Source organism: Apium graveolens, chromosome 7, assembly GCF_009905375.1.
Source record: "Apium graveolens cultivar Ventura chromosome 7, ASM990537v1, whole genome shotgun sequence".
Classification (NCBI taxonomy): domain Eukaryota; kingdom Viridiplantae; phylum Streptophyta; class Magnoliopsida; order Apiales; family Apiaceae; genus Apium; species Apium graveolens.
Window position 1 is genome coordinate 212,044,910 of NC_133653.1, and position 19,076 is coordinate 212,063,985.

The window sequence follows — 19,076 nt, forward strand, 5'->3', positions numbered from 1 at the left end:
TTATTTATAATGGTGTTTTGTATATTTCTTGTTTTATCCTAGAAACATGAAGTGAGATGTGTCACAACAACAGAAATATTAGGATTATTTGCGAGAAAACTTTTACTGGAAAGCCCATGACTATTACAGCTCTCTCTTGCTCCTAATATGATTTGGTGCTTCTCCTTCAACATTTTCCCGTACTTCTATGACCATATCTCTGATTTTAAATTTGAAGGCCATAATTACTCTTGTATACGTGTTCATTATGGTGATATAGTAGTTAAAACATGATATTAGAGGTTTGGAAGGTTTTTATGGTAACAAATCCATCTTGAATTCTGATCTCAATCAAAAGTATCCTCATCTAATTAAAAAATAGTAACTTCATATCCAAGCATCTTGTAAACTCAGATAAGACCTCTAAGATACCGTAATTGATTTTTGTTATGGCATCTTAATTTGTCATCCTAACTTGTTCTTGTGGGAAGTATTAGAGTGAAGTGGTGCTGAGTGCGACCTTTCTTTCCTAAAATCCAAATTAAAGAAGCAGTACTATAGACAATATATATAATGGAATCATAATTCTTATTACGATTACAAACTATGGGAAAGACGAGCAAAAGTCATTTTCCCTTAATTAGGTTTTTTCCTTTCTATAACATAACGACATTGAGGTACCAAATATTTTCATCGTGTTCAGATATATTTATTTTACCAAAAAAAATAACATGTTTATTTTTTTGTTCGTTCATATGATATTATGTGTGTTGTGGAACACTTTTCCCCTTATGTGTGGAATCTTCTTCTTGACGAAATAAAATATTCACTTTTGGCGGTTGGTATACATATAAATTGAGGTTAAAAATAATATGTGGTCTATAAATTTTCAAATATTTGTCTTTTAGTGTATAACTTTTCCCCATTTTGGTTGTAAATATTATTTTTTTCAACTGATAGAATTATTAAGAGCTTGAAAGTAAAATTATTAAAACCAAGGTATCATTTTTCTTGTTATCTTATTTGCCTATATTAAAAATCTATATAGGAAATTAAAGAAGTGAATATTATATTTCTCCAACATCTAGAGACGATTCATCTAAACAAGTATAGAACATAACAAGTCAATAAGTTGAGGTTGCACATTTTAATGAATTTCTAGTTGAACATATAGTTGTAGTACTTTTCTCTATACTGCTTGTAGTGTTTTTTCCTACAGAAATAAAATATAACAGAATTTTTTAGCTTGCTAATAGTAAATGGAAATGCCCATTTGTCGAGTGTTACTCATATTAACTTTAATATAATTATTCAAAGCTCTTGCTGTTATTTCTTTTGCATCAATTCACTAATAACTAAATTAAAGAAAAAAATCATGTAAAATGCACAAATTATAACATTTAAAAGCTCCATTTTTTGATTTACATAAAAACACACCTCATATAATCAGTTCTATTCAAATATAAATGATTATGTGCATATCTAGTATTAAAAGCTTGTATATTTTTCAGCATATTAAATTTTTTCAAGTTTACGGGTTTCATAGGGCAAAACCGAAACTGCACCTTACTATGAGAAACATGATAACATGAAAGCTCTATGTTCGCATAAAGATTACATGATTCAAATATTCATTATTAATACATCTCCTGTTTTATAATTGATGATAGTTATTATCTTTGTGAAGTAATGTCAAATACAACTAATCACGTAAAATTTTGAATGCGAGCTTTCTTCAATTTTTTGGTCTCTAACTTTGTGTGTTAGCCAAAAAAAGGTTAAATTATATAAAAAAAATACTTATATACCTATTGATCATTTCTTATTTTTAAAATTACTATACATCCACCAGCCTCCGGACCTTGGCAGGGACTACATTTACATGGTTTGTTGCACATCTCTTTATCAAAGATATTAACAGAAAGAATGACCATCTCTGCAACATGTAGTAAGTAACTGTGTTGAACAGAAGTGCAGAGATCTGCACATCAGAAAACCCATAGAACAAGATAAAATAGAGGTCACTATTTTTTAAGGAATTGTTTTAAAAAATTAAGTCACAATACTTTAAATACATATGTCGTGATTGATTGCTTGCATATCGAATTTTTAGTTATGGTGAATAAAATCTTGAATAGATACTTCTTTGTTGTGCAATACATGCTTGTATAATAAAAAGAATAAGTCATATTGACCACCCTAATATTAAGATGTATGATAATAAATATTTATATTCTATAATTGTATCATTTGAGTATGTAAAATTTTTTAGTAGATTAGACTGGTGGATTTTTCTGTGAATAGTTTCAAGCTAAAGAATAAACTCTGGAAGAAGATCAAGTCATGATTATGCCTCAGACAAAAGATGTAGAAGCTTGGAGTTGAATAATGCTATTTTAGGAAAAATGTTCTAAGTCAAGATATCAACAAATCACAGATCAAAGTATATCGAGAATTCATTCGAGAAGTTCAAAATGACTTGTAGAGAAGTCCAAAATGACTATAGAGAAGTCTCAGAGATATCGACAAGTCAAATGAAGATGTAGAGAACTGGAAATATCAACCAAGTGAAACGAAGATGTAGAGAACTGGAGATATCAACAAGTCAAATGAAGATGTAAAGAATTAGAGATTTTGGCAAGTCAGTTTCTCATATAGAGATCTCAGAGATATCGATAAGTCATATGGTATATACAGAGATCTCAGAGATATCGACAAGTCACTTCTACATGTAGAGATCTCAGAGATATCGACAAGTCATTTCACATATAGAAAACTAGAGATCTCGATAAGTCAAATATATCTATAGAGAACTCAGTTATATCGATAAGTCATTATACTTATCGATATGTCACTTCTCTATAGAATAATTGTAGATCTCGACATACTATCTCAAATTCAGAATACTGACAAGTTCAAGATTCAAGATTATCAGTCAACAAACAATTCATTCACTGAATTGGAAAATCTACAAAAGCAGCTTGAAATATTCAAGATCAGGGTCAAGATTCACTAGACAAAGAGTGGTCGCAGACCTGCAAGATTCTGCGCAGATTTGCTAACACCAGGAAAGGAAATAGATGTAATAACCCCAATTTTTGAAATTTTTTGAAACCCTGGTAAATAGTAACTTTTGCTAATTGTGGTGATTGAGGAAAAATTATCAGACCACACTATATAGGAGTATTGTTATGGAAATTCTGAGATCGGATTAGTATTCCATAAATTAAATGAGTGTATGTAAAGGTCGCGAAAATTCAAATTCGAACACTTTGATTTTTCCCGAAAATCCACCAGATACCGAAAGAATTAAGTATAAGGCACTATGATTAAAAAGGAATTCAATACAAGGATTGTAACAGTGGGTCATTAAAGAAATATAAGATATTAAGAAAGGTTCAAGGAAGCCCGAGTAATAAGATACCGGATATGACCTCTCAAACGATTAACGAGAACAAGAGTTAAGCGAACCGTAAAACAAATAAGCGACCAAGAGTCAAGCTTGTACACGAAGCAAGGAAATTAAACAAGTGGACTAGAAATAAGGTAACATCATCAAACCATAATATAATGACAAGTGGCAAGGGAATGAAGTAAGCATGATGATGTAAGCGAGTTAAGTAGATATTTTTCAAGGATCATTTGTGGCCAAGTAAATTGACCTTGATTAAACCAAGGTTAAGTTTAACCAAGGACAAATCATCACACATTCAATAAAGCAGAAATCAATAAGCATTTCACTCCCCGTTCATCTCTTTTGCTTCAAATTTTTCATGGAAATTCAAGAAGAAGAAAATCAAAACTCAAGCTCCATTCAATCATACAAGAGGTTTGTCTCTTTGGAATCCATATTTCATAGATTAGATATGCCATGATTTTGACCTCTAGATTCCAAGGTTTACTAAGCTAATCAATTCATCAAAGTTCTTGATAAATAATATTTTCAAGAAACTAACTTTGTAATTTCTTGATTTTTTTGTAAGATCCAAGCTTGTATAAATATTGATCAAGGTTTTTAAGGCTCCCTAGCAACTTTCAACTCAAAAATCAAGGTATAAAACTTCAAAAATCTTTAGTACTAAGTTTGTTTTCTTGAGATTTGAGATGGTTTGTATGGATAAGTATTAATTTGTATGATATGCATGATTTGAACTTTGTTTGATTAAGTAGTTTAGTTGATTTTGGAGGTAGTATGATATTGGATTGGTTTGAGATTCTTGAGATCATTTTGGCTAATACCATTAGTCTAGGGATGGATCTTAAAGTTGTGGATGTATTGTAGTTGGAATGGATTGATTTGGATTGATAAAATTTGGAAATCATGTAAACATGGTCGTCGTAATGCCTAAATTCTATTAACCTGTTATGTTAGAAAATAAGACCCGATACCTTCACTATCAAAACTTCACCACTATAATGATTAGCTAGATTATGTTGTAAGCTTCGTTTTGATATGTTGTTCTCTTAAATATGATTTACGGTTTAGGAGAAACGACCGTTTTAAGGAATGACATTTCGTGAACAAACCCTTACCCCCTCGCATAACTTTGAGACCTTGTATAAGGCCCTTAAAAGACTAACTGGAATATGAAACAATTATGTAAAGCGTATTAAACGGTTGGTAAAGCCTTCGCGAATGAGTTGCCTTAAAACGTTTAACGGTTAATTTTTATAAATTGATGGAGCTGAGGGTACGCGAGCGACTTATGTAAGTCGTTAAGAGTAAAAGCGAGCGTTAGGGTATGAATGAATAAAGTCCAGTTTCTTAAGCGACCGGGGATTAATTCCGGCTTATGTATTTTTTTCTACCCGCATAACTATTGTTGTGATGTTATATATATATATGCGTTATCTTGTGATAAGTGCATGATTGTTATTAGCAAATCTTACGATATTTTGTTGAATATATATGTTAGGAATCATGTCAATATGATATATATAAATATATATATATATATATATATGCATACCTATTTTGAAATCCTCTTATTTAATTGTCAATATAATTGCTTATAAGGTGCATAATACCTATGCTAGAGATAGACATTATTTGCGTATACCCTTAGTATAAGGGACCCAAAGTTGAATATTATTATTCAACCAGGAGGCGATGTCTCCGAGTATATCTATATATATTTATAATTTTCTATAACTATTAATCGGATAAGGTTTATTCAATAGTTTTGAAAAATAATCAAACATTATTTTTGAATATTCAAATAAAGATTTTACTTTCGTATAAATATATCTTTTGTTAATTGTTATTCGTTTCAAATATCAGTTTAAAAACTTTTACTTTATTTATATTTATAAAAGCTATTCAATATTGTAATATTATTTAAAGAATAATAGTTATATATTTTTCTAATATTTTGGAACTGATTTATTTTATTAAATCATCCTAACTTCAAACGTGTTCAAAAAAAAATTTCGATTTTTCAAAATGTTTTTAAAAAAGTTAGAGCGGATCCCAAAAACCGTTTTCAAATTTAAGATCCTCCTTTCGAAGGGGACTTAAATACTCGCTCAAAAAAAATTGTGGAATCTGGCTCGATGATATGTTTTTATATTCGCAACGAGGTTGTTGATTTGATAAAAGAAGTTTTTGATTACTTTCCGAACATTCAGTAAGTAAGTTCATCAAAATACATAGGCATAGGCGACATGGGCTCAGGAGTAGTCCATCAAAGTATAAGTGGCTGAGTGGCAGTCTATCAATGCGTAAGAGGCCGGGTGATGGTCCAGCATAAGGTCCTAATGTAATAACTCGAACTTTTGAGACTGTGTAAAAACGTTTAATGAATAGTAACCCTGACAGACGGGGAAAACTTTTTAGCCCACACTATGTTGTGCATGAGAAAATGATTTTCGAAGTTAATATTATGATTATACGTACCAAATAAGTGTATGTAAACGCTATTACTGTTCGAAGAAAACGAACTTTGAAAAATGACCATATTTACGAATCATCGAGGATTACGGGAATCACAATATAATTACGATTTTAAAACCCTACAGATTTATATCCAAGGACGATACTTCAAAACATAAAGAATAAATACGAAAGGATTTACGCTGCGGACCGTTTATGAGAAATTTTCACGAAAACGTTTAAGCGACCAAACAAATGCGTAAACGATTAAATAAATGTATCGCACTAACTAAGCATGGTAGAAAAGTAACCATGGTTACTTTATCAAATTGTAAGCTAAGGTTGTAGGATGATCATCTAAGGCTAGAGAATAGTAAAGCTAATGGCTAAACTACTAGCTTAGCTTGTAATCTAGAAAGGGCTAACAAGATTTATCCAAGGATTTGCCAACATAAATCTATTCTAAGACATATACTAGAGAACAAATAATCAAATACAAGCATTATTCAAGGAAGCAACCAAGAAGCAAACATAAAATTCTCTCCCTCTCTCCCAAGAACCTTCATTCGGCCCTATCACAAAATAAAAAGAAATCAAAACTCAAACACCAAGCTCTAGCCATGGAAAAATTCCCCCATTAATTATCAAGCTTAATACTTCCTAAAATAAGGTAATATAAATCTTTAAGCTCATTTTATCAAGGTTTGATGGGTAAAATAAATTCAAGAAAGATGATAGTGAATAATATGAATAGTAACTTTTCTTTGGTTTCTTGATTTCAATGGTTGTTTTAGATTCCAAAAATCCTACCAAGCACACCCAAGACTTCACCATCATCAATAACACATCTCAAGCTCTCAAGAAAGGTATAAATATTTGACCCATCCTTACTTAAGATTTAAGTTCAAGAATCTTGAAGAACATAGTTGTAAACCTAGTTTTGGTGATTGTATTGTTGTAATCTTGATGTTTAGTTAAGTAGATTTAAGGTTGATGGTTGTTGCCTTAATAACATAATTTTATGTAGAGGAGTTAGTGTGGTGATGATGATATGATGATTGTTGGTGGTAGTATAAAGATTTAAGGCATAAACGAAACTCGAATCATAACCGTAATCTCGCTAAAATGAACAAAACGTAACATTAAGTTTCTGCAGAAATTCCTGAAGATTTAAACAGTAGTTTCTTGAAAAATAACAATTGATTATGATAGAAAATTTTGTAAGGTTCTTTTAGGCTCTTGAATCGTTTGATTCCGATTTACGGATCAAAAGTTATGGCCGTTTTACTAAAAGTAATTTACAATACAAAAACTGCTACGAATTACGAACTTTAAAAATAAAAAGGATCGACTTAAGAATGTTCATAAATCATGAAATTTTTACAGAGATTAGTAAATATAGTTAATTAATTTCCATAAATATGTCAAATGAAAATGATGAACTTTCAATTTTATAAAAATATCGGAGCCGAGACCGCGCGATTAGAAAACCGTAGAATCCATAAGTAGAGCCGATAATGAAAATGTAAACGGACTTAAGATACTTCGAAAAAGGAAGCGACCGTAATGAGAATAATGACTTAAAAAAATAATAAGGGTAATATAAGTTGAGAGGATGCGTAATAAGTAGCATATGAGTGCGAGTCGCCATAAATTATAACAGGACCTAACAAAACGATTTGTATTTATGGTTATAGATTTCCGAGCGGACACTAGAGCATCCTCCACCTCGAGATACCCAGGAAAGTTTACGAACCCAACTCTATTTATTGTTGTATTGTGAAAGTATTGTTTTATTATCATTACGTAAATACCATACTTATCATGATAATTAGTAATTGAGTTTTCACATAATGTAGCGATGTTGTACGATATGTATATGTCGTAAAATATTGAACGCCGCCACGAGCGTGACGTATAATTATAAGACCGAGAGTCGGTCGGGATTTTAAATAAAAATCTGGGAACCATTCCGGTGATATTTATAGGACGATTAAAGTCCATAGTAGTTATGTTTTAAGGGACTCAACGTCCACTAACGAAATATTAAATAACTCGAACTTTTATCGATTTCCAAAGATCGTATTACCTCAACTATATTTTATTGTTCGAATAATATATATTAATTAACTATTCATTTATTATGGAAGAAGTATTATCCAACAATTGTTTATTTCAAAACCCAATTAAATATTAAGGATTATTAAATTATTTAAACATAAATAAGTTGAGGAATATTATTTCAATACTCTTTTAAAGTATAACTATTCGAGGTTTAATTATTTAACGATTAAAATTTAATTATTAATTATTTATTTTAATGATTTATTTATGATTTAAAAATCATAAAACCAGATTTAAAATACATTCTGATTTTCTGAAAATCATTCGAATAATTTCAGATCGTCGGAGAATATTATCTCGACTTATGTTAAATATTTTGAATATAGTTTCAAAAGAAACTCCCCCTTATTTAATTATCTATTGACAAAGGTCAACTCACATCCTTAGTACTTCCTCCGAAAATTTTGGAAATACGTATATATTTATATATATATATACGCTAATAAAACAAATTATTTCTATCAACAAGCAAAACGCTTGGGGGAACTTCGATGTGGTTCGAGTTCTCGAGGTATGATAGAATTATTTTAAAGGACAAGAGAGGGGTAGACTCTAGTACTATGTGTGCTAGGGAGACTACCAAAGGTACCGCAAATGAAGGTACTCTGTGTACTCAGGAACTTGTGAAGTATGTGTATACCCAAAATGGGACACGTAGCTCGAATGCGGCAAGGGTGATAACCGGGATACAAAGGTGTCGTCCTTCTACTAGTAGGAAAGGTTACTATTTCCCGTATTACGACTGATCATCGTAAGCGGTGGCTCCAATGAACGTTCTATTCTTCTAACTGGAATTGTGATGCAATACCGTAACGCAAGCTTAGTGTCGGGTTTACCATTAAGGTATTCGCATGATAATAAATCCACTAAAGAATTGTTTTCAAAAGAAGGTGTGTATCACCAAGAAAAACTATTTTTGAATAAAACATATTTATCATATATGACGTTTTACTTGAGATTATCATACAGTCATTTCATACTGTACATTTTTATGCGGGGCATTATAGCTCATACTTGTTTTCTTAAATTGACGCAACACAACAGTGAATCAAGATGCCTATCATGAAACTCACATCCAGGAAACGGGTAGGAAACGGCTAGCTGTTCCGGAGGATGTTTGGTGTTGTACCACAGGTAGACCGAATAAGCTGGATTAGTTTTCAGTTATTTTTAGTCCGGCTTATTTACAAGTATTATTTATGTAAGATAATGAATAAGAAACAAATATTTGGCCGACGGATTAGCCTTATTTAAAGATTATTTCCCCGTAAGACTTAATTACTTTTGGGTTGTAATAATTATCACTTTGTGGATTGATTTACTCTAGTAATGAATGGTTGGTTTCCAAGATAATAACCTATAAATGTGTGTGTATGATAAGTGTGGGGTCGTAAAGTTTGAGTGTGAGTATTTATATATTGTGATGCGAGGTATGTGGTATATATTATTCAAGATGGCGTGGCCTCCTAGATCCTTGACCCAGATTTTGGGGCGCCACAGAAATGGTATCAAAGCCTTAGGTTATCAAATCTTGGAAACGACAGGATATAAAAAATTTGTAGACATAAGAATAGTAAATAATCAATTAGAGCTCAAGTCGAGTTCGTCGTCAGGCTACATGGGTAGTCTTGGCAGTTTTACCCTCAAGGGAATTTTGACTCTAAGTTAGTAACACCTTGCCTATTATGTCAGGTACCAGTGGAGCCTATGGGGGAGGTTGACCATGTTAATGATGTTATGACCCCTGAGCGTGACCCTACTCCCGATCCGGAGGACCCACCTATTGATGACTCAGATGATGACCCTACTGAGGATGCCCCGAAGGAGGAGACTGACCTTCCTGTCCCCATAGCTGATGACGTTGAGATGCCCCAGGGAGATGGCTTAGGCTGGAGGGATATAGAGATGTACCCTCTCCCGACTGTTCACTCTCCTATACCACACCCAGAGATGCAGAGTCCTTTGCCCTATACCGATGATGACGAGGAGGATGGGATGGATGGAAAGACCTACGAGGCTTATGACATATCCTCTAGCGACCCAGACTCACCTCTACCATCCCCGACGAGCATATATATAGCTGTACACGAATGGATAGTGGCTCAGCTTTACACTGATCTCACCGCAGCATCTGCCCGTATTGTAGAGCTATGACAGGCGCTGACAGCTGAGAAAGCCATCAAGCTAGGATATCCAGGGGACTTCAGAGCTATTTCCACGGCCATAGCCCGCAGGGAGATCGATGGGATCGAGCTCCGTAACCGGGTTCAGATGAGGATGACGGTGGTGGGGGGATACATCCTGGTAGTTGACGCAGAGCTGATGTTGGCAGAAGCGATGAGGAGGGTGCGAGACCTCACGCGCAGCGACAGTGACTGAGGGACGAGTGACTATTTATGGACCTTGAAGAGGGCTGGGTGACTTGTCACCAATTTTGATAGGATAGCTAGTAGTAGATAGCGTTCCTAGCCCTTCAGGGTACACGGTTTATGTATTGCATTTAGTATTCAGGATAAGTAGCGATGTATTATAATCAGATCATGTATGAACTCGGATAGTTGTTTTGTCCCAAAGATATAATTGGGAGACCCTATGGTATATATATCTAGCATTTATTAAGAAATTGACTTCCATATTATTGCACTTGATAAAATCATGCTAGATAATAAATGACATGCTTACCTATGAATAAATTAATCCAATTGTAAAATTTTTGCAACTATATTGACAAATTTTCATTATCAGAACGATGCCACCCCGTAGAAGAGGAACCAGGGCACAGCCTACAGAATCTGTTAACCAACAACGGAATGGACCTGACCCCGTAGTGAATGAAGAAAGTGAAGAAGACACAGACTATAATGAGTATGATGAGGAAGAATATGTAGAAGAAGAGGTCGAGGATACCCATCAGGGAGGGAACCCCATGAATGAGTTTATAGAACTATTAAGGGCAAATCTGAACCAATAGCCCATTCCATCACAGCCGCATATTGCACAACAGACTGCGGCCACTGCCTTTAGGGTATTCAAATCCCTCAAACCCTCAGAGTTTCTAGGATCAGCCGACCCCGTTGAAGTGCGGGCCTGGATCAAGGAAATAGAAAAGTCCTTCGAGATACTAGGTGTGGAAGAATGACACAAGACCATTTTTGCTTCTTTCATGCTGAAAGGGGAAGCTAATTACTGGTGGAAGTCCAAACAAACCCTTGAGACAGATGTTGTAATTCCATGGGATAGAATTACCCGATTGTTCTTAGACAAGTATTTCCCTAGGTTTATGAAAACTCAGATGGAGATTAAGTTTCTAGAGTTGAAACAAGATAAGATGAATGTGGCAGAATATGAGGCCAAGTTTACTGAGCTGTCACGATTTGTGCCTGAGTTCGTGAATATCGAAGAGAAGAAAGCGCGAAGGTTTCAGCTTGGTCTGAAACAGTGGATCCAGAACCGAGTGGCAGTACTAGAGCTGACAAACTATGCCACCTTAGTGCAGAAAGCCTCGATTGTTGAAGCTGGCAGTGAGCAAAGTTTGAAGGAAAAGGAAAATAGGAAGAGGAAGATAGGAAGCCAAGGAGGAGGAACCGGGAACAGGAGCCTTCCAAGCAGGTTCGTCAGGGGAGTGGTGTCCTAACCTGCGAGAGGCCCCGGATTTAGAAAGGCCCCCAGTGAGAGTGTTGACCAGGGAGGAGGACAATCTAAGGCAACATTTTATAGCAAGCCCCGCGCCCCAATACCGGAGTGTCAAACATGTGGAAAGAGACACCTTGGAGTGTGTAGCCAAGCGAGAGCCCCTCTGAAATACTATAGGTGTGACCAAACCAGACATCTTGCCACCCACTACAACCGACCCACGTGACATGTTTCCAATGTGAAAAGGTAGGACACATGATGAAGGATTTCCCGACATTAAAGCCCCCATCCTCGGGGATGAGCAGAGCTGCATCCAACCGGCCCCAAGCTGCTAGGACCTTTAACATGACCGTTCAGGACGCAGTCCGAAACACTAACGTGATAGTAGGTACCCTTCTGTTAAATTCTGAACATGCAAATGTCCTATTTGATTCTGGAGCAACCTAATCATTTATATCTCAAGATTTTGCTAAAAAGTTAAAACTTAACGCTGTACCCTTATGTGAGGTATTACAAGTGGAAATAGCAAACAAAGAAATAATTCTTGTGAATCAAGTACACCCCAAATGCAAGTTGAAATTAGAAGGAAAACTCTTTAAGGTTGACCTAATCCCATTTGCATTAGGAATGGATTGGTTATCCAATAATGGAGCGCAAATAGATTGCGAGCGGAAGAGGGTGACGATAAGAGTGCAAAATGGAAAAGAAGTGGTGTTTAGAGGTCAACGACAGACCCAGAAATTTCTGACCATGCTATAGGAAAAAATATTATTAAAGAAAGGTAACGGGGCCTATTTGGCTTATTTGATGGATACTAAGAAGGAAGTTCCTAACATACAGGACATACCCATAGTGAATGAATTCGAGGATGTGTTTCCAGAGAACTTACCAGGATTGCCACCCGACAGAGTAATAGAATTCGCTATAGAATTAGCACCCGGAACGACACCAGTATCCAAGGCCCCTTATAGGCTAGCCCTAGTTAAGATGAAGGAACTAGCTTCTCAACTGTAAGAGTTATTAGATAATGGGATGATAAGACCCAGTGTGTCATCATGGGGAGCGCCAGTACTATTCATAAAGAAAAAAGACGGTAGTATGAGATTATGCATAGACTACCGAGAGTTGAATAAGCTGACTATTAAGAATATGTACCCTCTCCCTAGGATTGATGACCTATTCGACCAACTCAAAGATGCTGTACACTTTTCCAAAATAGATTTGAGGACAGGATATCACCAGTTAAAAATCAAACTTGAGGATATACCAAAGACTGCTTTTCACACTAGGTATGGGCACTGTGAGTTCTTAGTCATGTCATTTGGACTAACCAATGCAACCGCAACCTTTATGGATTTGATGAACAGAGTGTTCAAAACGTACCTAGATATATGTATCATAGTTTTTATAGATGATATTCTAATCTACTCAAAGACAGAGCAAGAACATGCAGAACATTTGAGGATAGTCTTAGAGATCTTGAGGAACAAGAAATTATATGCCAAGTTCTCGAAATGCGAGTTTTGGTTAAGGGAAGTTCAGTTCTTAGGGCATGTGGTGAGTAGAAAAGGAGTTTTAGTTGACCCCGCCAAGATAGAGGCGGTATCCAACTGGGAAAGACTGACTATTCCAACAGAGGTTAGGATTTTTGTGGGTTTAGCAGGATATTACCGGAGATTCATGCAAGACTTTGCTAAGATAGCTGGCCCACTGACTAGACTTACCCGAAAAACAGAAAAGTTTATATGGACAGGGAAATATGAGGAAAGCTTTCAGGAACTGAAAAAGAGACTGGTGTTAGCACCAGTGCTCGCTCTTCCCGATGGAAAGGGAGAGTTTGTGATATACAGCGATGTATCGCATAAAGGACTAGGATGTGTGCTTATGTAGCACAAGAAGGTTATCCCGTATGCCTCTCAGCAATTGAAGGAGTATGAGATCAGATACCCAACACCCGATCTAGAATTAGCATCCATAGTATTTGCCCTGAAAATTTGGAGGCACTACTTGTACGATGAGAAATAAGAGATTTACACAGACCATAAGAGCCTCAAATATATTTTTACTCAGAAGGAACTAAACATGAGATAGAGGAGGTGGTTAGAGTTGATTAAGGACTATGACTGTGAAATTTTGTATCTCCCGGGTAAAGCCAATGTGGTGGCTCGCCCTTAGTAGGAAGGAAAGACTCAAAATGATAATGACATTTGAGGAGTTAATTAAAGAATTTAAGAAGATGGAAATTGACGTGAGAATGACCGGTAAAGGAACAGAAGGATTATTTGAGATTAAGCTAGTGCCAGAACTAACTGAAAAGATACGAGTGTGTCAGGAAAAGAAGATAAGTGAAGAAAGGGGGACATTGACCGGTGAGGAAGTAAGATGCGAGAAGGAAGAGAAAGGGATCATGAGGTATGCATCCCGAATTTGGATTCTAAATGTGCAAGAGTTAAAGGATGAGCTGTTGCATGAAGGGCACAACTCCAGATATTCACTCCACCCAGGAAGTACGAAAAATGTACCGTGACCTTAAAGAATATTATTGGTGGCCGAACATGAAAAGAGAAATAGCAGAGTGGGTCAGCAAGTGCTTGACATGCCAAAGAGTGAAGGCTGAACATCAGCGACTGAGTGGACTATTACAACCTCTAGAAATTCTGGAATGGAAATGGGAGCATATAGCCATGGATTTTGTGACAGGCCTACCAAGAACAAAAACCAATCACGACGCCATATGGGTTATCATAGATAGACTGACCAAGTCCGCGCACTTCCTACCAATCAACAAAAGGTACACCATAGACAAGCTGGTGGATATCTACTTGAGGGAAATTGTAGTGAGACACGGCGTTCCTGTAACCATAGTGTCAGATCGAGACCCAAGGTTTAATTCCCGATTTTGGAGAAGCTTCCAAGAATGTGTAGGCACCAGACTAAACATGAGTACCGCTTACCACCCCAGACTGATGGGCAAAATGAAAGGACTATTCAGACCCTAGAAGATATGTTGCTAGTGTGTGCCATTGACTTTAAAGGGAATTGGAATGACCACTTACCCCTGATCGAATTTGCCTACAATAATAGCTATCACGCTAGTATAGGAATGCCTCCGTACGAAGCTCTTTACGGAAGGAGATGTCGCTCTCCCCTATGTTGGGATAAAGTTGGAGAATACAAGATAATAGGACCCGAGTTAGTCCAGCAAACCAGGGAAATGGTAGGACTCATCAGGAAGAGACTGGTAGCAGCTCAAGACAGGCAAAAAAAGTACGCCGACCAGACCAGAAAAGATAGAGAATATGAAGTCGGGGATTCAGTGCTATTGAAGGTATCTCCATGGAAAGGAGTGCTGAAGATTTGAAAGAAAGGGAAACTGAGTCCCAGATTTATAGGACCCTTTGAAATTTGAGGAGAATTGGACCTTTAGCTTACGAGCTCGCCTTACCTCCTAATCTGCAACAAGTGCACAACGTGTTCCACGTGTCAATGTTAAGGAAGTACCATGCGGATGCGCGACATGTGATAGAATATGAGCAGGTAGATTTACAACCAGACCTGACCTATATTGAGCATCCAGTAAGGGTAATGGACCAGAAAGAACAAGTGCTGAGGAACAAGACTGTGAAGCTGGTTAGAATCTTGTGGAGAAATCATAACATTGAAGAGTCAACATGGGAACTAGAAGATGCAATGATGAATATATATCCCCACCTATTTTCCAATTGATTCTGGGACGGAATCCTTGTTAGAGGGGAAGACTGTAATAACTCGAATTTTTGAAACTTTGTAAAAACGTTTAATGAATAGTAACCCTGACAGACGGGGAAAACTTTTTAGCCCACACTATGTTGTGCATTAGAAAATGAGTTTCGAAGTTGATATTATGATTATACGTACCAAATAAGTGTATGTAAACGCAATTAGTTTTCGAAGAAAACGAACTTTGAAAAATGACCATATTTACGAATCATCGAGGATTACGAGAATCACAATATATTTACGAGTTTAAAACCCTACGGATTTATATCCAAGGACGATACTTCAAAACATAAAGAATAAATATGAAAGGATTTACGCCGTGGACCGTTTACGAGAAATTATTACGAAAATGTTTAAGCGACCAAATAAACGCGTAACCGATTAAATAAACGTATCACACTAACTAACCATGGTAGAAAAATAACCATGGTTACTTTATCAAATAGTAAGCTAAGGTTGTAGGATGATCATCCAAGGCTAGAGAATAGTAAAGCTAATGGCTAAACTACTAGCTTAGCTTGTAATCTAGAAAGGGCTAGCAAGATTTTTCCGAGGATTTGCCAATATAAATCTATTCTAGGACATATACTGGAGAATAAACAATCAAATACAATCATTATTCAAGGAAGCAACCAAGAAGCAAACACAAAATTCTCTCCCTCTCTCCCAAGAACCTTCATTCGGCCCTATCACAAAATAAGAAGAAATTAAAACTCAAACACCAAGCTCTACCCATGGAAAAATCCCCCCATTAATTTTCAAGCTTCATACCTCCTAAACTAAGGTAAGATAAATGTTTAAGCTCATTTTATCAAGGTTTGATTGGTGAAATAAATTCAAGAAAGATGATAGTGAATAGTATGAATAGTAACTTTTCTTTGGTTTCTTGATTTAAATGGTTGTTTTAGGTTCCATAAACCCTACAAAGACCTCCCAAGACTTCACCATCATCAAGAACACATCTCAAGCTCTCAAGAAAGGTATAAATATTTGACCCATCCTTACTTAAGATTTAAGTTCAAGAATATTGAAGAACATAGTTGTAAACCTAATTTTGGTGAATGTATGTTGTAATCTTGATGTTTAGTTAAGTAGATTTAAGGTTGATGGTTGTTTCCTCAAGAACATGATGTTCTTTAGAGGATTTAGTGTGGTGATGATGATATGATGATTTTTGGTGGTAGTATAAAGATTTAAGGCATAAACGAAACTCGGATCGTAACCGTAATCTCGCTAAAATGAAAAAAATATAACATTAAGTTTCTGCAGAAAGTCTTGAAGATTTAAACTGTAGTTTATTGAAAACTAACACTTGATTATGATATAAAATATTATAAGGATCTTTTAGGCGCTTGAATCGCTTGATTCCGATTTACGGATCAAAAGTTATGGCCGTTTTACTAAAAGTGATTTACACGACAAAAACTTCTACGAATTACGAACTTTAAAAATAAAAAGGATCGACTTAAGAATGTTCATAAGTCATGAAATTTTTACAGAGAGTACTAAATATAGTTACTTAACTTCCATAAATATTTCAAGTGAAATTAATGATTTTTCAATTTTATAAAAATTTTAGAGCCGAGACTGCGCGATTAGAAAACCGTAGAATCCATAAGCGGAGCCGACAATGAAAATGTGACTTAAGATAGTTCGAAAAAGGAAGCGACCGTAATGAGAATAAGGACTTAAAGAAATAATAAGGGTAATATAAGTTGAGAGGGTGTATAATAAGTAGCATATGAGTGCGAGTCACCGTAAATTAGAACGGGACCTAACAAAACGATTTGTGTTTATGGTTATAGACTTTCGAGCGGAACCTAGAGCATCCTCCACCTCGAGATACCCAGGAAAGTTTACGAACCCAACTCCATTTACTGTTGTGTTGTGAAAGGATTCTTTTATTATCATTACATAAATACCATTCTTACCATGATACTTAGTAATTGAATTTTCGCATAATGTAGCGATGTTGTACGATATGTATATGTCATAAAATGTTGAACGCCGCGACGAGCGTGACGTATAATTATAAAACTGAGAGTCGGTAGGGATTTTAAAATAAAAATCCGGGAATCATTCCGGTGATATTTATAGGATGATTAAAGTCCATAGTAGTTACGTTTTAAGAGACTCAACGTCCACTTACGAAACATTAAATACCTCGAACCTCTAACGATTTCCAAAGATCGTATTCCCTCAACTATATTTAATTGTTCGAATAATATATATTAATTAACTATTCATTTATTATGGGAGAAGTATTCTCTAACAATTGTTTATTTCGAAACCCGATTAAATGTTAAGGATTATTAAATTATTTAAACATAAATAAATTGAGGAATATTATTTCAGTACTCTTTTAAAGTATAACTATTCGAGGTTTAATTATTTAACGATTAAAATTTAATTATTAATTATTTATTTTAATGATTTATTTATGATTTAAAAATCATAAAACCAGATTTAAAATACATTCTGATTTTCTGAAAATCATTCGAATAATTTCAGATCGTTGGAGAATATTATTTTGACTTATTTTAAATATTTTGAATATAGTTTTAAAAGAAACTCCCCCTTATTTAATTATCTGTTGACAAAGGTCAACTCACATCTTTAGTACTTCCTCCGAAAATTTCGGAAGTACGTATATATATATATATACGCTAATAAAACAAACTGTTTCTATCAACAAGCAAAATGCTTGGGGGAACTTCGATGTGGTTCGAGTTCTCGAGGTATGATAGAATTCTTTTAAAGGACAAGGGAAGGGTAGATTCTAGTACTATGTGTGCTAGGGAGACTACCAAAGGTACCGCAAGTGAACGTACTCTGTGTACTCAGGAATTGTGAAGTATGTGTATACCCAAAATGGGACACGTAGCCCGAATGCGACAAGGGTGATAACCGAGATACGAAGGTGTCGTCCTTCTACTAGTAGAAAAACTTACTATTTCCCGTATTACGACTGATCATTATAAGCGGCGGCTCCAATGAACGTCCTATTCTTCCAACTGGAATTGTGATGCAATACCGTAACCCAAGCTTAGTGTCGGGTTTACCATAAAGGTATTCACAGGATAATAAATCCACTAAAGAATTGTTTTCAAAAGAAGGTGTATATCACCAAGGAAAACTATTTTTGAATAAAACATATTTATCATATATGACATTTTACTTGAGATTATCATATAGTCATTTCATACTGTACATTTTTATGTTGGGCAATATAGCTCACACTTGTTTTCTTAAATTGACGCAACACAACAGTGAATCAAGATGCCTATCATGAAACTCACAGCGAGGAAACAGGTAGGAAACTGCCAGCTGTTCCGTAGGATATTTGGTGTTGTACCACAAGTAGACCGAATAAGCTGGATTGGTTTTTAGTTATTTTTAGTCCGGCTTATTTACAAGTATGACTTATGTAAGATAATGAATAATAAACAAATATTTGGCCGACGGACTAGCCTTTCTTAAAGGTTATTTCCCTGGTAAGACTTAATTACTTTTGGGTTATAATAATTATCACTTTGTGGATTGATTTACTCTAGTAATGAATGGTTCGTTTCCAAGACAATAACCTATAAGTGTGTGTGTGTGATAAGTGTGGGATCGTAAAGTCTGAGTATTTATATATTATGATGCGAGGTATGTGGTATATAGTATTCAAGATGGTGTGGCCTCCTAGATCCTTGACCCCGGATTT